The sequence below is a fragment of the Camelus ferus genome, chromosome 6, assembly GCF_009834535.1.
Source record: "Camelus ferus isolate YT-003-E chromosome 6, BCGSAC_Cfer_1.0, whole genome shotgun sequence".
NCBI lineage: Eukaryota > Metazoa > Chordata > Mammalia > Artiodactyla > Camelidae > Camelus > Camelus ferus.
This window is the reverse complement of record NC_045701.1, coordinates 67,681,594-67,706,945: the sequence shown is the minus strand read 5'-3', so window position 1 is coordinate 67,706,945 and position 25,352 is coordinate 67,681,594. Positions and strand designations below refer to the sequence as shown.

Sequence of the window (25,352 nt, the reverse complement as noted above, 5' to 3'; positions counted from 1 at the left end):
TACCCAAATATGTTAGGAGAGGCAGAGATTACAAAAATGCCACGGAAGACAAGATCACAGGCATCACATTACAAGGATTCACATGCTATCAGGATGGGCTTGCATCACGAGTGAAATAAAGAGAGAAAGAGTAAAGAAAAAGTAAGCGAAAAGAACTCACTGTACTGTAGTCACTGCATAAGTGCAAGAAACTGAACTAGACGCTAGAAATGCAAAGATCAATTTCTTGTCTTTAAGGAGCTCACAGTTACAAAGAAGATGACAAGCCTATGCATCAATAATTTAAATCAAGTGTCACCAAAGTTACACAGCATACACAGGTGCTATGGAGCTATGAATGAACAGGAGAGAATTATTAACTACAGGAGAAGTGAAATGCAAGTGGGGACAGGAGGGCGAGAGAAGGAAGTCTTCACACTGCAGCTAAGAGTTGAAATGAGTTTTGAAAGATTAAAGATGGGCAAGGTAAGAAGGGGACCACAGCATCACTTTAGGCAGAGAAGGGAACATGCAAAGGCATGGAGGCGTGAATGAGCCAGTCACGCTAGAGATAACAGAAAATCTGAGGCAACCAGAAAATGGTGGACAAAGACAAGCCAAGGCTGAGATGATGAGAGGACCCGTCAGTTACACTAACTTCCAATTCTGTCCTACAGACACTGTGGAGCCAGGAGGGTGGGAACTGGTGGAATGAGAATGGAATACAAAGAACAGGGGGGAGGGACAGGTCTCCAGATACATCTTTTTACATAGTTTTGATGTTTATAACCATGGTGATGTTTCACCAAATAAAAAGCCGTATCATCAAAATCAAACACTATGTGAAAGTAACTCAAAAGGAAACACAATCAGTAACAAGTGAACTGTATTACAAAGGTGTAAGTAACCACACTTAAGGGAGTTCAGAAGGAAAAACCAACCTAACCAATTCGGAAACCAGTTCTTGGCTATATACTCTGAGACTAGAGACAAAACAAAGAAAGGGAAAAGGCCAGAACGAACTGTATGGTGTTAAGACTAGAATCAGAGATATTCCAGTTTTTAATACATATTTCAATAGGTGATAGATATTGATAGAGGTAGATATGTGTATACACACACATATATATATGTCTATGTGTAAATATATATATATACATTTCCTAGCTCCGTCCTCTGAGAGACTAGGAACAGTGATACTCCTTTAGCAGTGAACACCCCTATCACCCAAATATTGGCTTCTAAACAGCATCCTGCCGTGAGAGGAACCAGGACTACTTAGAGAAATGTCTGGCTGCAAAGCTAGGACGGGGAAAGTACCAGATGAACCTAGAACATCTTATGATACAACAAAGTAAAGTGCTCGAACAAGATAAGGATTTACCAAAGGACACTGGAACCAACCTGAAGGGGCCAAATCTGGGATAATCTGAGCAATAAAATAAAAAATTATGTTGATGGATAGTAACTTACATGACAAAACAAATACCTATGAGTCCATATTGATAAAAATAAGTCACTGACCACACAAAAAAATGGGAGAGAAGGCCAAGCCCTTTCCTGCAAGAAAATATCAATTGATAAATATTTTTTAAAAAATCATAGAAATAGAAAAGCCACCATTTGGCAAACACCACATATTAAAGAACACAAAGGAAATATATCAACTAAATGCAATGTGAGATGCTAAATGGGATCATGGTCCGCATATAAATATTACTGGGATAGGTGACAAAATATGAATAAAGTCTGTAGCTCAATTAACATTATTGGACATTCCACTGATTTCCGGATTTTGATAAGTTTATTATGGTTACACAAGACACTAGCATATGGGAAGGTAGATGAAGGGTAGGGAGAAACTGACCTATTTTTGCAACTCTTTAAAATTATTCTGAAATTAAAAGTAAAGAAAAAAAAAACAAAAACGAAGGACTAGATGAGAGATTGTGAGTCAGGATATTCTTAATCCAAAATTTGGGTTCAGGCCTTCTCTCTGTGCCAAATATTAAAGCTGATAGCTTGACATTAAAAAACAAAGAAAAGGCTTATATATACATAAATGTGTAAATAAGAAGCTTGAAAGTAATGAACGCAGAGTACTGTAAATAACCAACCAGAACTGAAAAAAGAACCAGACAGAATTTTAGAATTAAAAATATGATAACAGAAGTTTTTTTTCAATTCATTAGGTGAATAAATTATGCTTGAACACAGATGAATAATGGATTAGGAACTGTAGGACAGATCTAAAAAAAGTATTCCGAATGCTTCCAAAATAGATACAGAGATGCAATCATAAGGGACATTGGATGGTGGAGTGAACAGGCCTAACATCCACCTAAGAGGAATACTAGGAAAAGTAATGGAGAGACTCAACAGTGTAAATGACACCAATCCTTGAATCCAGAAAGGCCAATACACAACAAGCAGGGGGGGAAAGCAATATGAAGGGACATCAGAATAAAACTGTAGAACACACACACACACACAAACACATAAAAAAAATTTTAAGAGCAGCAAAGAGAAAAGAGAACCACCTACAAATGAACACCAGTGAGAATGATGGTTGATTTCTAGACAGCAACGATGGAGACCAGAAGAGGATCATTATCTTCAATGAAATAACAGAGACAGCTATTAACCTGGAATTCTGTAACTAAAGACAAGTCCTTCAAGAACAATAAACATTTTCAGCCAAACAAAGCTGAGACGTTACCATCAATTGACACACTAAATTATAAAGGAAGTGACCTTTGTGCAGAAGGAAAAGGATACCAGACAGAAGACCTGAACGGCAAAAATGAATGATGTGAAGCCTCACAAGACAACAGTTAACAAGCAGATGAAAGATGCTCAACCTCATAAGTCATCAGAGATAACAAGTTAAAATCCTAGTGTTGGACCACTACATACCCACCGGAATAGCTAAAATTAAAAACCATGACAGCAAGCACATGGAGCAAACAGGACTCCCTTATACCTTTGCTGCAGTGTTAACTGATACAGACCCTTTGAAAAAATGTTTGGTAGATCTACTTAAGTTGATCTATAAAGTTCAACTCCTAGGTACACAGCCCACATTAAAGGACACATGTGTGACAAAAGATGAATAAGGATGTTTGCAGCAGTGCAATTCACAACGGCCTCAAATCGGAAACAACCCCAGTGTGTATCCATAACCAGAAGAAAAAATTAACTGATAATTTCATACAATGGAACACGGTAGTTACAAAAAGAAAATATTGCCACCTGCAACAATGTGAACATATAATGCTAAGAGAAAGAAGCCATATAGAAAGATACATGTTGTATGATTCCTTTTACAGCAAGTTCAAAACCAGGCAAAATTAATCATCAGTGATTATAATGGGAAGTCAGAACATGTACTTCTAGCCTGATAGATTCTTTGACTTCTTGATCCAGGAGCTGGTTACATAGATGAGTTCAATTTTTTTTTTTTTTTTTTTTTGAAATTGATTGATCTGTCCACAGATGATTTGTCACCTTTCTGTGTGTATGTCCTACTGCAGCACAAATTTATTTTAAAATAGAATAAATGATGGGGCAAAAAAAGAATGAAACATGAGCAAAGATATTGGCAGGAATATTACAGAAAAGACACTGTGTTCCTTTCACTACAGCCCCCTCAGGTGGCACACAATTTTGATTTGAATTTTATTGATGATGTCCACATTGATGAACTGATTAAAGTAATATATGCCAGACATCCTCACTACAGAGCTACAAACACTTCTCCATTTTGTAATTAATAAGTATTTCTTAGGGGGGTACTCTGAAGCTATGTGAATATACTGTTCCTCATCAAGCTTTCAATTAATCAATCCATTCATTCATACATTTGTATTATTCATTCATGTATTCAGTGGATTATAATATATTATTATCATGGTTTCTTATAAACGATTATGACTTTTATTTGTTTTGTAGTCCAACCCGTCCCAAATTTGGCCAGTGGAAACCCTTTCAGATCGCATCTAGGTCATTTTTACATGACCTCATCATTCTTTAAGCATTTCCTTACTTTCTAAAACTAGATGTTTCAGTCTCATTTTGTACTTTCTATTTCTCCAAGGAGCTCTGGTTCCTTTTATTGGAGGGTGGTATTTAGAAATCAAGATTCAAGTCAGGATCAAGATGGCAGAGGAGGAAGACACTGAGCTCACCTCCTTCCATGGACACATCAGAACTACTACTACATACAGAACAACTTTCTCTGAGAATAATCTGAAAACTAGTAGAACAGCTCATCTACAGATAAGGAAATTAAGAAAAAAACACACTGAGATGGGTAGGAGGGACAGAGACACAGTCTAGTTAGGACCCACACCCCCAAGGTGACAACTTACAAGCAAGAGGGGATAGCACTAAAGTGGAGGTCCTTCCCAGAGAGCAGGGGGTTCAAGCCCCACAGCGGGCACCCCCGCCCAGGGGACCTGCACCAGTAAAACAAGCTCCCATAATGTCTGGTTTTGAAAACCAGCAGGGTTACGTCAGGGAGAGCCAACGAGATGTGAGAAATCTTAAAGGGCTCATGCACAAACTCACTCACTCCAAGTCCTAGTGCAGAAGCCGCAGTTTGAAAAGCATCTAAACCATAAATGGAGATTCAATGGCTGATGTTAGGGCAAGTGCTGAAGGGGCAGGGATCTACTGGAACTTCCTTCCAGAGAGAAGTACTGACAGGTGTCATTTAAAAAAACATTTTTTAATCCTCTCCTGGCCTGGCCCTGGTAGGTGCCATTTCTGACATCTGCCATGTATCTTGCTAGCACCACTGACCCGATCCCAGCATTCCCCTATGGACCCACTCCAGCCAGGGCCTTCCCAGAGTGGCTCCTGTCCTGCCACACCAACAGGGACAGTCTCTGCTGGGATGGGCACACCTCCAAAGCAGGTCCCACCCCTCCACGCTGGCCCAGATTGCCACCCCTCCCCAATGCCACCTCACGAGCCCCGCCCGACCTACCAGAGCAACTACAGCGGTCATGGCCAAGCCTTATAATAAGCTTGCCCAGGGGGCCAACCCACCCAACAGCACATCCACAGAACAAGTCTTGATAAATTTAAGAAGACTGAAATCATACCAAGTATCTTTTCCAACCAGAACAGTGCAAAACTAGGAAACAACTCTAAGAAGAAAACTGGGATTATACTGTACAGCACAGGGAAATAGATACAAGATCCTGTGGTAGCTCACAGCGACAAAGAACGTTCATGTATACCTGAAAAATTGTGCTGTACACCGGAAATTGACACAACATTGTAAAATGACTATGACTCAGTAAAAAATGTAAAAAAAAGAAAAGTAGAAAAGATACAAACACATGGAGACTAAACAGCATGCTATTAAACAATCAATGGGGTAAAAAAGAAATCAAATAGGAAATTTAAAAAAATATCTGGAGACAAATGAAAGGTTGGAAGGTTGTGTTTAACTTTCCAAAAATCTATGGGACACAGCAAAAGCAGTTCTAAGAGAGAAGTTTATAGTAATATAGGCATAGCTAAAGAAACAAGAAAAATCCCAAAAAAACAATCTAATCTTTCACCTAAATGACCTACAAAAGGAAGAACAAAATCAAAAGTTAGTAGAAGAAAGGAAATAGCAAATATTAAAGTGGAAATAAATAAATTGAGACCAAAAAAAGTAGAAAAGATCAATGAAACTAAGAGCTGACTCTTTGAAAATACAAACAAAATAATCAAGTAAAAAATGAAGGGCATAAATAAATAGTCTGAAATGAAAGAGACGTTACAGCTGATACCACAGAAATATAGAGGATCATAAGAAACTACTATGAACAATTATTTGCAATCAAATTGGAAAACTTAGAAATGGATAAAATCCTAGAAACTACAATTTTCCAAGAACCAGGAAGAAATAGAAAATCTGAGTAGATCAATTACAAGTAATAAAACTGAATCAGTAATTACAAGTAATAAAATTGAATCAGTAATTAAAAAAAAAAAAACAAAAAACTCCCAATAAACAGAAGTCCAGGACCGCGCATCTTCACGGGTGAATTCTACCAAACATTTAAAGAAAAGTTAATACCTATCCTTCTCAAACTATTTCAAAAAATTGAAGAGGAAGGAAAGCTTCCAAACTCATTTTACAAAGCCAGCGTTGCCCTGACACCAAAACCAAAGGACACTACTAAAAATAATAATAATAACAAAATAAAATAAAAAATTACAGGCCAATATCCTTGATGAACATACATGCAAAAACTCTCAAGAACATACAAGCAAACTGAATTCAACAGTATTTCAGAAGGGTCACACACCATAATCAAGTGGTATTTATTCCAGGAATGCAAAAATGGTTCAACATTCACAAATCAATTAGCATGATACACCACATTAACAAATCGAAAGATAAAAATCACATGATCATCTCAACAGATACAGAAACAGCTATTTTCATACAATTCAACACTGATTTATAATAAAAGCTCCCAACAAAGTATGTATAGAGGGAACATACCTCAATGTAACAAAGGCTGTGTATGACAAACTCATAGCTAACATCACATTCAGGAAGACAAGAATGCCCACTGAAACCACTTTTATTCAACATAGTATTGGAAGTTCTAGCTAGAGAGCTACAAGACAAGGAACAGAAATAAAAATCATCCAGATCAGAAAGGAAGAATGAAAACAGTCACTATTTGCATATGACATGACCCTATACATAGGAAACCCTGAAGACTTCCCCAAAACACTATCAGAACCAACAAATTAATTCAGTAAACTGAAAGCTACAAAGTTAATATACAGAAATCTCTTGCATTTCTGTACACTAATAGCAAACTATCAGAAAGAGAAATTAAGAAACAATCCAATTTCTAATTGCGCCAAAAAGAATAAAATACCTAGGAATAAATTTAACCAAGGAAGTGAAAGACCTATACTCTGAAAACTGTAAGACATTGATTAAAGAAATTAAAGATGACGCAAATAAATGGAATGACATAACTCAGAATGAAAGAACTAGTACTGAAAAGTGTATTAGAATTAGTATTAGAAAAAAATGTCCATGCTACCCAAAGCAATACAGATTCAATGCAATTCCTATCAAAATATCAATAGCACTTTTCACAGAATTGGAATAAATAATCCAGAACTTTGTATGGAACCACAAAAGACCCCAAATAGCCAAAGTGATCTTGAGAACAAGGAACAAAGCTGGAGGTTTCATGATCCCTGATTTCAAACTGTACTCCAGAGCTACAGTAACCAAGAGTACGGTGCTGGCACAAAATCAGACCTATCGATCAGTGGAAAGAAAAGAGAGCCCAGAAATAAACCCACACACACGTGGTCAATAAATCTATGACCAAAAAAAGGCAAGACTACACAATGGGAGAAAAGACAGCCTTGCTTCAATAAATAATGCTGGGAAAACCAGACATAAAGAAGAATGAGTCTGGACCACTATATTATACCATATACGAAAATAAACTCAGAACGGATTAAAGAATTTAAATTTAAGGCCTGAAACCATAAAACTCCCAGAAGAAAGCATGCGCAGTAAGATTTGTAGCATCAATCTTAGCAATAAATTTTTTTTTTTGGATCTGTCTCCTCAGGCAAGGTCAACATAAGCAAAAATTAACAAATGGACCATATCAAACCAAAAAGCTTTTGCATAGTAAATGAAATCAACAACAACTGAATGGGATAAGATATAAGCCAATCACATATCTGATAATATCCAGGATATATAAAGAATTCATCCACCAACAAAAACAACAAAAAAAACCCCAAACAATCCGATTAAAAAAATGAGCAGAGGACCTGAACAAACATTTTTCCAAAGAAGACAGACAAATGGTCAACAGGCACATGAAGAGATGAAATCAAAATGAATTATCACCTCACACATGTCAGAATGGCTCTTATTGAAAAGACAACAAGTGTTGGCCAGAATGTGGAGAAAAACAAACCCTCATTCACTGTTGGTGGGAATGTAAACTGGTGCAGTTAACTATGGAGGACAGCATAGAGCTTCCTCAAAAAAATTAAACATAGAATTACCATATGATCAAGTAATTCCACGTCTGGGTATTTATCTACCTGAAGAAGACAAATATACTAATTTGAAAAGGTATTTGTACCTCTATGTTCATAGCAGCATTATTTACAATAACCATGATATGGAGGCAACCTAAGTGCCCATCAACAGATGAATGGATAAAGATGTGGTGTGTGTATACACACACACACACACACACACACACACACACACACACGAAAAAAATCTTGCCATTTGTGACAACATGGATGGACCTAGAAAGTATTATGCACAGTGAAAAAAGAGACAAATCCCATATGATGATTTCACTTATATGTGTCATCTGAAAAGTAAACAAATGAACAAACAGAACAAAACAGCAACAGATTCATAGATACAGAGAACAAACTGGTGGTTGCCAGAGAGGAGGGGACAAAAAAGGTGAAGGGGATTAAGAGGCACAAACTTTCAGTTATAAAGAAAAATATGTCACAGGATATAATGGATAGAAGAGGGAATGTGGTCAGTAATACTGTAATAACTGGTGACAGGCGGTAACCAGCCTTATTGTGGTGATCATCTCACACTGAATATAAATGTGGGGTCACTATGTTGTACACTTGAAACAAATAATGTACCTGTATGTTAATTACACTTCAATTTAAGAAAAAGAAAGAACTCAAGATGCAAGTGCTCGATGTGCTTACTGCTACTGGGGGCTACAGGCACTGATAGTGACAGAGCTAAGGAATACAGTGGGCTCTCCATATGCATGGGTTCCACATCCTCAGATTCAACCAAACGTGGAGGAAAAATATGAAGGGGGGGGAAATTCCAGAACATTCCAAAAGGCAAAATGTGAATTTGCCATGCACCGGCAACTAATTACATAGCATTTACATGTTATTTACAATGATTTAAGTAACATTTACATTGCATTAGGTCATTATAAGTAATTTAGAGATGACGAAGTATAAGGGAGGATGTGTATAGGTTATAAGCAAATACTGTGCCATTTTATATCAGGGACTTGAGCGTCCTTGGATTTTGTATCTGTGGGTGTCTTGGAACCAATCCCCACAGATACTGAGGGACAGCTGTATAATATGTATGTGCTTATACACATATACACGCACATTTACATCTACATTCTCAGGAGTTTTCAAAGAACTCAGCAAAGTGATTACATATAAATTTTACATGAAAAGTTAAAGGCCCAAGAAGACTCAAGATGCTCCGTGAGAAGACAGTACTGAGGGACTTGCCCTACCAACTATTGATTACACCACAGTGGTAATTATAAGTTAACGTGCAAAGGCTGAATTATCTGATAATGGTACCTGCACATATGTTTATCCATGTGGGGGAAAATCAAATCGAATCCCTATTCCACTTCCCATATAAAATTCATTTCCCATTCAACTGAAGACTTGTACATAAAAGGCAAGATTATAAAACTTTTAGTAGACAATAAAAGCAGATTTTACGGCCTCAGCATAGGTTAACAACATAAAAAAAGAAAAACCATAAAGAAAAATAAATTTGTTCTGTGTTAAAATAAAGAACTTCTGTTCGCTGAGAGACCATCAAGAAAATAAAATGATAAACCACAAACTAGAAAACATGTAAGAAGCAAAATGTAAATTTGGAAGGAAGTCTGGCAATCTAACAGAAAAAAATGGACAAAAACTAGGAAAGGAAATCCATAAGCTCCTTAAATATATGATATGATGCTTGGTTTCTTTAGTAATTAAGGGGCTACAAATAAAAAGCACCTTTCTATACCTACCAGCTTGACTAAATTTAAGAAGTCAAAATCAAGTGTGTGGCAAAGATGAGAAATGGAAAACATTCAGACTCTGGTGGGAGTCACACTGAAAGAGCCACTTTGAAAGGAGTCACACACAGGCATATCCTACCAGCCAGCAACTCCATTCCTGAGTTGATGGTCACCAGGAGAATTGCCACCCAGAGACAAATACAATTATTCACAACCAAAGAAAACTGCAAACAATCCCAATTCCCACAGTCGAATAATAAACAGGAAAATAAAATGTGGCTTTGTTAGCAGCAATAAACTGTGAACTCTGGTGCTAAATGCATCAGTGTAGGAAAATTCAAGGGAGCAATATCCCCAAATACTTCTTCAGAAAAAAAAAAAATAGCGATAAACTAAGTTTCTGAATATTAGATTACAAGCTCTCTGAAGGTTGGGTCAGTATCCTTTAACAATCATTAAAAGCTTCCCATAGTTTTGTGCTCAGAATTGTTGAATGTTTCCAAGACACAGGCAATTAAGTACTCCAAGAGACAGCTGCAACATTTCCTACAGCTCTGAACACAATATTAAGCCCATGGCAAATACTAGATTAAACAAAATCAAACCATAGATCTCAGTTATTTAAAGAAGAGGGTACTTAAATTCCAAAAGTCTACTGAAAATACTTCACAAGGCACCACCTGCATTGTGGTTTTTCAAAATTTTTTGTTTAAAGATCCCCCCCCCAAATATTACTTTGTTAGCTACTGAGACAGGTGAGATTGCTTCTAAGAATGTAAACCAATTAGACTATCAATTCACTTAAAATTATATATTTGAGATTTGCAAATGTTAGCCACTATATATAAAAATAGATTTAAAAAAAAAAAAACCAAATGTCTTCTGTATAGCACAGGGAACTATATTCAATGTCTTGTAATAACTTTTAATGAAAAAATATGAAAACAAATGTATGTGTGTATATGCGTGACTGGGACATTGTGCTGTACACCAGAAGCTGACATATTGCAACTGAATATACTGCGATTAAAAATAATAATTTAAATATATATATATTAGAACAGTATAACTTTCTACAAAAAAAAAAAAAACCTTTTCAAATCAGTACAACAGGATTAAAAACAAAATAAAATACTCATGAGCAAAACTGCTTAGAGTTGTACCTGTGATCCTCTGGTAAGTAATTAGCTCTGGTGACACCATTTGCTAAGCTGACCTGGCCAAGGCTAGAGTGCAGGGTACCCAGGAGCCTTACAACCACCTTCAAAGCAAAAGGTGCCTCACACCTTATAAGATTAACCAGTGTTAAGAATCTGGAAAAGTCATAAACTGACATCTGGCATCAAGGATACAATCTATTTTCCTTGATTTTTAAATGTTATATAAGAGTGTTTGGAATTCAGAATATTGCAGTCCACATTTTATATAGGTGGATGTATGTATAAAATCTTTAAACCAGACAGTAAGTTACAAAGAGACACCAAGTGACAATTCTAGCTGACTCAGCTCTAATTCATTTTGTTCACTATCACTGTTTTAAAAAGAGCAATTTTGTAGCCCATAGAAAAGATTTCTATTTTAAACTGAGGTGGCAATCTTTACTTATGTAAGAGGTAATTATACAAGTTAGCAGAAGAAATGAACTGCAATGGAATACACCAGAAACACGTTAGGGAGAAACATTCATTTTCATTCTCAAGGGTATGTACAAAGTGCATCGGTCTAACAGTCACCAAATTGATCAAGCCATAATTTGGCTACACAAATTCTCCACTCTTTCCTTCTGAGCACACTGGATAATCAAAAGACAGTGTTTGCGTCTCTCTCTTTAGTGGCAACTGTGCATTTGGCCTGAATTCTAAATAACCAGGTTCTTCATGAAATTTTTGAAATTCAGCCAATACACAGATCTTTTCACTAAAAATAAGCATGAAGGAAACAGGCTCAAATCGTGTCATATTTATAACTACTCAAAATGGAGGAGAAGAGCGTTCTCAGACAAGTTGGATAAACACGAACAGACCTCACCATCACCATACATGCTCCACTGGCACTAAAAACAGAACTGTTGTTAAGAAATTGAAGCATGAATATTCAATTGAATGTTTCATGACATCAGCTTCTATGGCTTAAAATTTATTGATATAATGCTTAACCAATCCCAACGTGTCTTTCTACACTGGTTAAGCCTATCCTAGGGGTGATGGTTAGTTTTATATGTCAACTTGGCTAGGCTATAGTAGGCAGTTTTTTAATCAAACACTGATTTAGATGTTGCTGTGAAGGGCAATTGTAGATGGGATTAACAGCTACTATCAGTTGACTTTATTAAAGGAGATTAGCCTTGATAATGTGGGTGGGCCTCATCCAATCAGTTGAAGGTCTTAATTCCAAAGACCGAGGTTTCCTAAAGAAGAAGCAATTCTGCGTTAAAGACTTCATTAACTTCTGCCTGAGTTTCTGGCCTGCCAGCCTGCCCTACAGATTTCAGACTTGCTAGTCCCCACAATTACAGAAGTCAATTCTTTGAAATTAATCTCTTTATATGTAAGTATTATACTGAGTAAGTGTGTGTTTGTGTGCATGTGTGTGCGCGTGTGTGTTTGTGTATTCCTCTTGGTTCTGTTTCTCTAGAGAACCTTAACTGATACATTAGGCAAAATGGGACTCTGAGTTTTAAAGAATTTTAAATTTAAAATCATGCAAGGAAAGAAGTGCCTTAATTCAATTCAATTCACCTGGAGAACAAAGGCATCAGGAGCCTGCCCAAAGACAACTCCTAACGGCTGAGATGCCCCACGACTAACAACTAACTGAAACAGAAGCAGACAATGAGGAGTGCGCCACAGTGTCAATATGAAACAAAATGCTGTGGGAAGAGCATTAGTTCTAACCTGGGGTCTGGGGAAGAGGGAGGAAGGCTGGAAGAAAAAGGGGCAAAACACACAGAGAATGACACTAATGAGCAGAGCTGTCTAGGTAAGAACGTATTCGTCTAACCTTTTTAGGGCTTACGTCCCAGGTGTTTCACCTAGACTATCCTATCTGATTGTTCGCAACAATATTAAGAGGCAGATACAATTATTATCCATAATTCTCAGGAGGGATGGGGTTGCTAAAGACATCTACAAGATGCACAGCTACTAAGCGGTACTAGGTCCCAATTTTGAACCTATACCTTTATTTGAGTCCCTGAGCTATGTGCTTCCCTAACACTGTTTACCGGGCAGAAGAAAAACAGGGCAAAGATATTCTGAGCCAAAGAACCTTATGAGCAATGCAGACGTACAAAGCAAACGGCGTATTATATTTGAGATTAAAGGGTAATGGTACAAGCAGAAACAGAAAAACAAAACTGTATAAAAAGAAAATATTTCTAGTCCCAAACTGCTAACCCATAAATTTACCTTTTTCCCCCCTTTTCCTATCTCAATAAAATTTAACAAGAATTATAAAATTACAAATAATTTCACAGAAGTACAGGAAATCCCAGTATAGATGACATCAGCAGACCAGGGTAGTGAGAAATTCTGAGAAATAGAAAGCATATGGGAACAGACTGAAGACAAAACTCAATAAGGCTGAGAGACCAAGAACCCCTTAGAAATAAGAGGATGGGCTTCCAATTAAATTTTCCTAGCAGAACCTGGGAAAAACTAAAAACCAGTGTCAGCAGATTCTGGGAGAAAAATCAGTGCCAGCCAAGCGTTGGATGGTGAGGCAGGTGATTGAAGAACGTGATACCTGCATCAGTCCCTTCTCTCCTATGGGAAGCTACTAGCCCCTAGAGTAAGACCACACTGACCCTTGGGACTAAAGAAACAGCCAGAGTGATCGTTGGGACTAGAGAAGCTGGACAACATCCCAGGTAACATAACATAGTTTACCTGCCCTTCGAAGGCAAGGAACCCACACATCTCCTGGGGAAATCCACCCTACCCCATATGGCTGGCCCACCCACCACGGTTACTGTAAATCAGAGCCTAAAGGTACTACCAGGTGGACCATCTCAACATCGCTGAATTCAAACTTTTGGTTCTATCATTTACGATACATAAATCCATGAGAGACAACTGAAGGGGTTTAGAGCATGCTACTCGAAAACATGCTGATCTCGCATACTGACTATTTTGAGCTAAAGGCACTTAAAAACAACAGGTGCAAGAAAGGCCCTCTGACCTCCCCTTTTCCTCCTGAAAACAGGAGATAAAAACTCCCACGTGAAAGATGCCCTCCCTGAACCTGGAAGAAAAGAACATTTTGATCACCAGAGACAGGGTCGAGGCTGAGAAGAATCTGTACAAACTTTTTGAAAATAACCCTGTTATCTTCCTTTAGCCTCCTCTACACTTTAGTTATTTTTTTTCACAATCGCTACTCTTTGTTCAACCTGATTATATAAACATTTAAGCCTAACTGGTTCTTTGGGTTGTCATTTTCCTGTCAAAGTTCCCAGGTACCAAAAAAAAAAAAAAAGCATATGCTTTTCTCCTGTTAATCTGTCTTGTGTGAACTTAATTCTCAGGCACAGTCAGAGGCCTTAAGAAGGTAGAAGAAAAGCGTTACCTCCCCTACACAATCGCCATTCTATGAAAGTCAGTTACATGGACAGGAGCATCAAATTCAAGAATGCCTAAGGAAAAAGAGTGAACATAAGAAAACAATAAACATGCTTTTAAAGTATAATAATTTTCCTCAAGAAATTCAAGGAAATATGATATCCACAAAAAAAAAAGAGAGAGAGAAAATGATTATTTTTGGTTAAAACAAGATTCTTGGGAAATAAAAGTACGAAGGGTGATCAACATCAGATCATGGAAGTCTTAGTTGGATTCTACACCCCAGATCCCACCCCCAGTGGACATACTACGCTCTGTCCATTATCCTCTCTCTTTGGCCCCTTCCTTTTTGCCTAGAAACATGTCCCAGTCTCCTTTAATTCATAAAAAGCTTTTCCTTTGACTCAAACACTCCTCCAAAATAAAGAAGTAATAAGGTAAGAAGGTGTCAATGATGATCTAGAATTTCCTGGCTTAAATAAGTGGGTGGTTGGTTCTCCCATTAGATGAACAATGAAGTAAGAGGGAAGGGTGGGAAATGGGGGAGAACTGGATGATGCTGGACAAAATTTAAAGTGTCTCTACAGAAAGAGATTATTAACTAAGAGCCTATACATTGAACTTGGTCCATGGGCATCTTTTCTTTGGCCCATGCCGTGTTTCACAAAAATTCAATCCATCCTTGAAAGTCCAGCGTATTGAACATGTAAAATCCTGATTTATAGCTTCTCTTGAGAACCTGGGAGATCTGGTAACTTTGGGCCAACATTCCCAAACAGCAACAATGGCCAGAGCCAAACAGCCAGCATGGGACGTGCACCCTCCCACCTCCCACCACCCACAACGGTCTTCCTGACCCTGAGCCTACATCAACGGCCACTGATCACTCCACTTACCCTGCTGTTTTTGTTAGTGTAGAAAAATATTGTTTTCTTCTCCAAAGGCCTGTTTTTGCTCATTTACATTGTTGGCGAGTCACTGAAGCCTGTGGATCTACTGTAGAAGAACAGAATCAGGAACCAAGTTGAAAACAGGGTCTCCGGCTGGTAAGAGAAGACAGGGACAGAGCTGTGGTTTAAGGTGGGTCTGAAGTAGGTTACAATGGAAGGGGGTGAGCTCACAAAAAAGAAGGTATAAAAGGAGATGGCAACTGCGGATGGGCCTTTAGGAAATACTTATAACTCAAGTCAGTAAAAGAAAGGTTAGTAAGTGGAGGGTAAGTTCAAAGAGTGACAGGTTTAAGTAAGAGTTCAAAATGAATTAAGCTGATGGTGCACAGCTCACAGCAAAAATTAATTCAGTTGTGAGACCAGGGCTCTAGAAAGAGATGAGAGTGCATTGTAAAGTAATTTATCTAGCAACAAAAACAAGTCAAATCTAAACTCCCCATGAAACTGTACTACATGTCAATTAGTTAAGGCTAATATGGAAAGATGTGTCTTTTAATTACTATCAATATAAATTTTATACCAAGTTCTTAAAAGCCAGTTTTCATTCACCAGAATTGTCAATATGATATCTAAATTAAAGTTTATCTTTCATGTTAAAAAGCATTTTCAAATAAAGAACAGAGGCAGAAAAAAATATTAGGTACAATTTAACAACAAATTGTCAGAGAATAATTTGTGTATCATAATAACGAAACTGGTCAAAAGGAGTAAGTTACCAGGCTTTCCCTCCAAATTTCTATGTAATGAGGAGAGGAAAAAGGTCTATTTAACACTAAAAGATACACATAAATTTAAAGCAGCACATTGGCAAAAGCCATCAGACTGTGAATAAATAGGAATATCTCTGCAAATTTGGCTTAAAAAGAGGGTAATTTGGAAATCCTGAATCTAAGACAGGTTTCTCTGTAATAGCTTTCATATTGGATTACTACATAGATGAGTGGGATAAAGCAGAGGGGTAGAATTCATAAGGAAATAGAAACAATATAAAGTAGATGTGAAAATGCCCATCCTCACTAATAATCAAGAAATAATCATTAAAGCAAAAATGAAGTAGCCATCATTTTAGAACTATTAAATTAGCAAAGTAGTATTTTGTCCATTTACAGCTATTAAATTAACAAAATAATTTTCGTATGTTTGACACTAATAAGCCCGTATTCAAAATCCTTACGGCACTGTAAATTGGGGTGTCACCTATAAAAGGAGGTAACGTTCAGCAAAATGCTCATAACCCTTGTAATTGATGGCTAAGTAACCAATGGCGCTCTTCGAAATGGGTCTGGATGAACATACACTCTACTACAATGTTTTTTAAACAAAACAGATAAAGAATCTGGAAACAAGTCAACTGTCCGACAACAGAAATTTTTTTTTAATGTTTCCATAGTCTTTTAACAATACAGAGCAGAGGAAATAGGAAGAAAGTCCAGCAGTGCGATTCTATAAACGTGGCAGAGAGACAAAAACTGTAGCCATAGTTCTAAGGAGGGAGGATATAGATGGGAAGAGCAGTAAAGATGAATTGTAACAAATGAACTTCAAAGAGGGAAACAGACTTAGAAAATTAGGAAGCTTCCAGAAGCCTCCAAGAGAACAGCTTCAACAAAATGGTAGAGACGTAAACCTTATGCAGAGAACTGTCATTAGTAACAGAGGTGAGGGAGTGTGTGACTCAGGCCATGCTGAGAAAGGAGAAACAGGTAGTAATTTCCTGGAGAAAAGAAAGGTGACAGCAGCCTGGGGAAGAACTAGGCTTGAGAACGATTTTTTAGGCTATAAACTAGAAGGAGAGTGAGTAACCAGTAAAGAGAATTGAAAATTCTGAAGAGAAGGAACACTGTGAAACAGCTCTGGAGGCCACAGCACAAGCACTCATATGGAGTGGAATGTGGTTTTTTATTCCGTCCTTGAAAAGCACCCTAATTTGTCTTAAGAAAAAATACTTCAATGAAAATTTTGGTATCTTCTTAAAGTAAGAGGCACCGCTTAGAACATGTCGCCAAGTGTATTTTAGCATAAATGCAAGCAGCATGATGCAAGTAAGTGATACACTGACTTCTAAAAAAGCTAGAGGTCCTAAGTTAAACTCCAAATAAAGTAACTGTGTTCGTGTGATGAGCGTTTTGCATCGATCTAAAATTCACATTTTCCTTCCATTTAACATCATAAAATAAAGATGTATCTTATAGTCAATGGCATCTTAGCATCGTGCCATAGTTCAAAAAGCTATGGTCTCTTCCTTAATGGAACACAGAATAATGATGCATCTCACAATTAAAGGCATCTTAACTTAAATGAAATGCAGTATCTGTCCTTACCAATTACTCCCTGGCATTATTACATACCTACAGTAGAAAAGAGGAGAGGGGGAGAGAAGCTTGGCATATGCAACTTTAAACTACTTTTTTAACTTTATAAAAATACAAAATTGTGAACAGTTCACCGGGCAGATTTCTGCTTCTATAATTAAATGATCCCCATGGTCCTGATTCAGTAAAGTTTCTCCAAGCTCATAAAGGCAGAGCATAAATCACATATATACACATTCACGTTTCACAGCTCTCCAGGTAACTGATAGCCATTTTACACAGGAAAAGTGACATTTAAGGCAAAAGGACAACTGAAAGAGCACACTTCCACTTAAACTTAAACACAGTATGTTAGAACAAAATACTGTCCTATTGAACAAAAATCAGAGGCAAGAACATTTTACTAAACCTCTTAAATTTTTAACAGACATGCTAATTAAAGGGCCTAGCAATTAGGCATTTTAAAATACATATTCCCATCCCAACTTTTCTGCAAATCTAAAATTACTCTAAAATAAAGACTTTGCTAAAGTAAACAAGTATATATATATATATATATATATATATATATATGCATATCAACAATTTTAACTGGTCAGTTCACTGGTGTTTTAACCTTAACAAATACGTAAAGATAAAAGTTCTTGAAACATTTACAGCATCAAGCTTCTCTGGCAATTACTGTAATGGCAACAATGAGCCACTCCAAACTGGGATGCACTACAAATTTTTTTAACGTTTTAAAAGGAAACCAAACTTGCCAGCTAATAGATTAATTTTACCCTTGCCTATTCTATTAGAAATGTGTAAGATAATCAAATCAATGAAGTCAGCATCTTAAAATGTTTCTTCAGCATAATCAATTTACTCATAAAACATTTTAAAGTGATTCTGAATATCAACATGGGCTCTATATCAAAGCCAAAATAGGTACCATGCCAGAAAATTCCTTCACGAACTTCTAGTTACACGAACTCTGTAACTTTCAAAGCATTTTCAAATAGCATGGTTCTTAGTATAAAATGAGCTATACTATCAAACGTAGCAACGCCAAATCCAATTTAAAAATATTATTTACACTGTTTGTGGCTACACACTGGCAAAATTCATCATGCTGATACCTACTAAGCACTTTTTTTCAGTGGAGGTCAGAGGTTATGGTGGCTATGAAATTTCAAGAGCACCAACCAGGAAAGATGTTACATCATCATCATGCAAGAAATTGCAACTAATTTCGTCTGAAATAAGAGAAAAGGGGAATATGCAGTAGAATTCAAAACTTCTAGTATCTTATTCTTCTATAAAATGTGAAGGCAATCAACGTTTTCTGACTATTTAATATAAGCAATGCATTATGTTGGGAGAAATAAACAGTTCCTGCCTCAAGAAAATGACAGCATACAGGAGAGAGAAACAGAAAGACCTGTAACACGTGGCAGAGGACGGTAAGTATTAGAAGAGTTTTATGAGAACATAAGGACGAGAAAAACACACTGTTAACTAAGAGGTACATTAGACCGTAACCAGATTTCCATTACTGACAGTGAAAAATATTTTCGCTGGACCAACAGAGATGTTTCTAGACTAACAGGATCAGTAGTAATAAGACCTTAGTAGCACTTTTAGTTCTCTGTAAAATTTTTTAAACTCTGACAGGTTTTCATATCTAATAAACTCACTCTAGTTTATTCCTAACCTAATAACCAAGAAATTTTGTTTCTGACCCTTCAAACTATTCAGCTTTCACAAAGATCACAAAGACCCTTTACTACTATCCTTAACAGTAGTAAAACCAAAGCTGGCAAAGAAAAGCATCAGCCCTTGAAGGTAAAAGGATTTTTAAGAACTATTATGGCTCACTCTAAAGAATTCTAGTTCCTAGTTCCCATTTCAGGACGTAGTAGGTAGAAGAAAAGGAAAAGTTAGGTTCAATGGATTTTTAAAAGTAGACTGTCATAAAAATTGAAATATATATGGAAGTACGTAAATCCTACGTGTACATCTTTTAAGAGTTTTCACAAAGAAAAACCACCTATGTAAGTACCACTCAGCCAGGTACGATCATTACCAGCCTCTCAAAAGCCACCTTCAAAGAGGTCCTCAGTAACTTCAAAAGCCAGTAACCATTATGACTTCAAGCACCACAGAGATTGATTCTGCCTGTTTTTGAACAGGACATTTTATAGCACAAAGAGAAGTATGAGGTTGGAAAGCAATTTATTTTAATGAGGTCACAGAGCATGCTACCTTTCCCTCAACATTTGTGAACCTGCGTTGTAACAGGAAGCGTTAAGTACTGTTCCGTGAACATTCCACATCATATTTCTCCATTTACTACTGAGGAACACTTCAATTTTTTCTAGTTTGGCATGAGTTCAAATAACGCTGTTATGAGTATTTCTGGCCATGCTCTTCGGGCGCACAGGTGCGTGTGTTTCTGTTGGGTCTGTACATGCCTGGGAGTGAAACTGCTGGATCAAAGATGGTACGAATTTACACTCTCACCAGCAGTGTACATGAGTTCCAGCTGCTCCACACCTAGAATTACCAGTCTTTTTCATTTGTCATCCTGTTGAGAATATAATAGTACATCATTATGTTTTTAATTTGCATTTTCCTTATAAGACATGATTTCGAGAGCCTTTCAAAAGGCTTATTGGCCAGTGGAGTATCTTCTTTTATGAACTGTGCATTCAAGTCTCAAGCCTTTGGCCAAGGGGGAGGGTAAGAGGGAACGGAGGGTCTGGCTTCTACTGATCGATAGTTTTTTACATAACGTGGATATGAGTGCTCTGTTGGACATGTACACAGTATATCGCAAAGATCTCCACTTCATTGTGTGGCTTGTCTTTTCACTCTCTTAACAATGTTTTTCAATAAAGAGAAATTATTAGTTTTTAATGTAGTTCAATTTGTCAATTTCTTCCTTTATGATTGATTTCAATGGAATGCAAATACTACTATCCAAATGTAAAAATAGGAACATTTAGACTACTTTCAATTAACATATTGGCCTGTTTGTTAATCATTTTAAATAAGCATATGCAAAGATTTTAATTTGTCACAAACTCAGTATAGATAACTATCCAATAAAAAAAATTTTTAGGATCATTTTTAGTGTGAAATGATTAGGAACCAGATCCCTGGTTTCTAGCAGGACACATCTCATATTAATGACATACATCCCAGTCAATAACATTTTAAATTTCTACTCTTATTCAAATAATTTTGAGCAATGGTTCAGAAAGACAGATTTTATTTGAAAATCATGAAGAAATTTGGGGATCTAAGTAAAGGTGATTAAAAGAGCCCCCCAAATAAATTACATCCCCAAATAACTCATAATTAAAGTGAGGATGCTGATAATTTAGGACATTGACAACTTTTTTGTATTTTTGCCCAGAGAATCTCTATTAACACAGAAGGAATTACTATTTTCATATCTTGAAATGAGAACCAAAAATAACTGAGGAAAATAAAGCTGTTAGGTTGATAATTTAAGATATGATAACTGCATAACAAATTATACTATTATGATATAATTGCATATTCTTTGGACAAGAACTTGCTTGACAGTATGAAGCATGCAAAGCAAGAAAGTACTTTGGAGACTTAAGTAAGAATCTGATCAAGCATATACAAGCAGACATTGTGCTTATATAAAGTACATGTATAGGAACAGTTTCTTTTTCTATTTTTATAATCTTTGTATTGAACCACCAAGCCACTAATCACCTTTTATTTATAATGAATGCACCAAAATGACATGATGAATATGGGAAAAGAATCAGCCCTGGAGCCCGTGACATAAACATCTCATTTATGCAACATTTACTCAAAGAATATACTTTTTCTTGTCAGTTTTTAGTTTAGCTTCGGTTGGTGTTCATAACAATTCATATAGGCCCTCTCCTCTGAAGAATTCGAAGAGCTTACCAGTATCCTTTCACAAGAAGTCTTTCAACAGAAATATGCCAGACTGCATCATCAAAAATTGATATAAGTCTTGTAAAAAAAAAAAAAAGTTGATTAACCACTCACCTTAGGTTAAACTGCACAAACCAAAAAATCATACTTCATCATCCTGTCCTGACATAAGCATCAATGTCTAGCTTATTGGGAAAGATCCATCTGCAACTTCTACTCACCCCACAATGGCCAATAAAAAGGAAAGAAGCAAAAGAGATAGTAGAGAAACTACACTGGGGGGGGTGGATTATAACGAATCCAGGGTTGCCCAGCAGTATCTACATGACTTCCGCATAACAGGAGAATCGATATTGTGAGTTATATTGTTTATTCAGCCTATAAACAACACATGGAGCAAGTACCGAGTCACATTCACAAACCCCTCATCTCGGTTTCATGGCCCATTTGGAAAGCACTGGAACAGACATTGCAGAGTTTACGTCCTTTACTTAGAGAAGAGCTCCTGCAGCATTTACTGAGAGGCACTCCACTCGTCTCCTGCGAATGCAATTCTAACAGGCTTACTCAGGATCATTTTGTAAAAGCAGTAAACCAGAAAGGGGACGGGAGAGGGGCTGCCGCCAGAATCAGGCGCAGCAACAGCAGAGAATAAAGCCCCAAAGAGACGTTAGGTCGCGTAACATCGCTCAACGGTCCTCAAGAGCTTCCCAGAATTCCAAACCCATCTTGTAATTACAGTTCAGACAGTGACCTCCATTATCGAGAAAAGATCATATTCAGTGTACCTAAAATAATTTTTCTCAGGAATCCTTCACATAGAAAATCGGAAGCTTCAACAGGACGTTTCACCAAGAGGATATAAAGATGGCAAATACAGAAAAAAATGTTTAAAATAATTCACCATTAGGGAAGTGCAAGTTAGAACCATGACAAGGTAGGTACTGCTACACACCTGTCAGGACAGCTAAAGTGAAAAACACTGGCAGCAAGTAGTGGCCAGGACAGGAGGCAAGGAGGACTCTCAACACTGCTGGGGGGAATGCAAAATGGTGCAGCCACTCTTGAAAGCAGTTTGGCAGTTTCTTTGAAAGTCAGACAGAAACTTATCCTATGATCCAGAAATCACACGGCTGGGTCTCTACCCAAGAAAAATGAAAACTTACATTAACAGAAAAACCTGAAGACACATGTGTACAGCAGCTCTACTGATAATTATCCGAATTGGAAACAACCCAAGTGTCCTTCAGTGTATAAACGAACTGGTGGACCCACTCATCACTAAAAAGCAAGGAACTACTGATTCATGCAGTGACTCGGATGAATCTCAAAGGCATGCTAATCTTAGAAAGTTAACTACTGTACATGACATTCTAATTTATGAAGTTAAATGACATTTTCTTTATATGACATTCTAATTTATGAAGTTAAATGACATTCTCAAAAAAACCAAAACTCTAGGACTGGAGTACAGATCAGTGATTGCCAGAGGATTTGAGTGGGATGAGGTGAAGACAGAAGGGACAGCAGGAGAGCTGTGGGGTTACGAAACTGTTCTGAATCTGGATGGGGATGGAGGTTATGGGAATCTAACTATGCGTTAAAATTTCCAGCACTGTACACATACGCGTTTAAAAGTGTGTGATAATTTCAAGAGGGTCCTCCTTTTACTTTAACTCATTATCAAGTATATAAATAAAATGCTATGAAAAGTAGCAGATTTGAAGAAAGGATTAGTTGCAACATTCTCATATTGACATATGACTGATTTCGACAGCCTTCAAAAAAAAAGAAAAAACATATACCATAAGCAGTAATCATAAGAAAACTGGAGCAGCTGTACTATTATTAGGCAAAGTGGACTTTATGACAAAAGTATTACTGGAGAAAAAGAGGGACAGTTTATAATAATAAAAGGGTTAATGAACCAGGGAGACAGAATAGTTATAAATGCATATGCCATCTAACAACAGAGCCCCAAAACAAATGAAACAAAATGGACAGAACAGAAAGGAGAAACAGACCGTTCAACAATAATCAGAGACTTCAACACTCTAAATAAATGACAGAACAACTAGACAAAAAATCACAAAAGGTATAAATACTTGAACAGTACAATTCACCATACTGGCATTGACAGAATACTCTAACAACAGTAGAATACACATTCTTTTCAAGGCTCGAGATAGACCATTTGCAATGTCACAAAACATATCTCAATAAATTTTAAGACTGAAATAATACAAAATATGTTTGGGACTCCAAAGAATTAAATCACAACCAAAAGAAACTTAGGAAATCTCCAAATACTTGGAAATTAAACAATAATTTCTAAACAATCCCTCAGTTGAAGAAAAAAAACTCAAGCAAAACTAAGAAATATTTTGAACTGAACGAAAACAAGCACAAAAAAATGTGAACATTTATAAGATGTAGCTAAATCAGTTGTTAGGGAGAATTTTATAGCTTTAAACTTAAGCCCATGTTAGAAAATAAAATTTTCAATTCGTTTCCACTTTGAACTAGATAAAGAGCAAACAAAACCCAAAGCAAAAAAAAAAAAAAAAAAAGGAAGGAAATTTAAGTTTAGAGCAAAAATCAATGAAACTGAAAACAGAGAAACAATAGAGAAGAAAGAACAATGAAACCGGAGTTGATTCTTTTAAAAGGTCAATAAAATTAACCAACTTTTATTTAAACTGACCAAGAAAAATTGAAAAAGACACCGATTACCAAAATCAGGAAGGAAAGAGGAGGCATCACTATCGATCCTATAGAAAAAGATTATAAGGGGATATTATGAAAAACTGTGTACCACCAAATTAGACAATCTAGATAAGACAGACCAATTCCTAGAAAGATAGAAATTATGAAAACTGATTCAAGAAGAAACAGAAAATCTGAACAGACCGGTAACAAGAAATTCAATTAGTAATTAACAATCTTCCCACAAAGAAAATTCCAGGCCCAGATGGTGTCACTGCTGAATTCCATCACGTATTTAAAGAACAATGCCAGTTCTTCACAAGCTCTTCTAGAAGACAGAGAACACTTCCCAACTGATTCTATGAATTCAACACTACCCTGATACCAAAGCCAAAGACATCAAAAAAAAAAACAAAAAAAACCAGAAAACAACATATCAACATCCCTCGTGAATACATACACACACAAAATTCAATTAGTAAACCAAATCCAGCAACCCCTAAAAAAGATCAGATACTGTCACCAAATGGAATTCATCTCAGGAATGCAAGTTTGATAACATCTGAAAATCAATTAACATAATACAACATGTGAAAACTAATTCATTTAATACAATATATTAATATAGTAAAGGACAAAAAGCAACATGATCATATTAATATATACAACATCCACTCATGATTTTGAAAAAGAAAAAATTCAGCAAACTCAGAACAGAAGGGAATATCTTCAACCCTTGAAGGTATTTGTTCAAAACCTACAGCTAACACATCGCACTTAATGGTGTAAGACAGACAGCATTCATTCCTCCAACATCAGAAACAAGATAAGGATGTTCACTCTCACCATTTCTATTAAACATTCTCCTGGAGGTTCTAGCTAATCAAACAAGGCAAAAAAACAACCAAACAAAAAATTAAAGGTATCCAAATGAGAAAGGAAGACTTGAAACTAATAGCTTTCCAAGCCTCAATTTTCTAGATTTTCAATACCCACACACACATAGTACCCAACCAGACAACTCACATTTAAAACCAAGAACCAATGTGCTCTTTGTGCGGTAAGTATTAAACCTTGGAGTTTTCCTTAGCGTGGTTT

At 36.7% G+C, this 25,352-nt stretch overlaps 1 protein-coding gene across 1 annotated transcript in view; it reads right to left on the bottom strand.

Moving 5' to 3' along the window:
- Positions 1–25,352, bottom strand: part of SIPA1L1 (signal induced proliferation associated 1 like 1) — a 340,124-nt gene that overhangs the window by 183,367 nt on the left and 131,405 nt on the right. Inside the window, 1 exon segment of the mRNA XM_032482300.1 lies at positions 15,256–15,402. The gene's annotated coding sequence lies outside the window, so the exon portion shown is untranslated.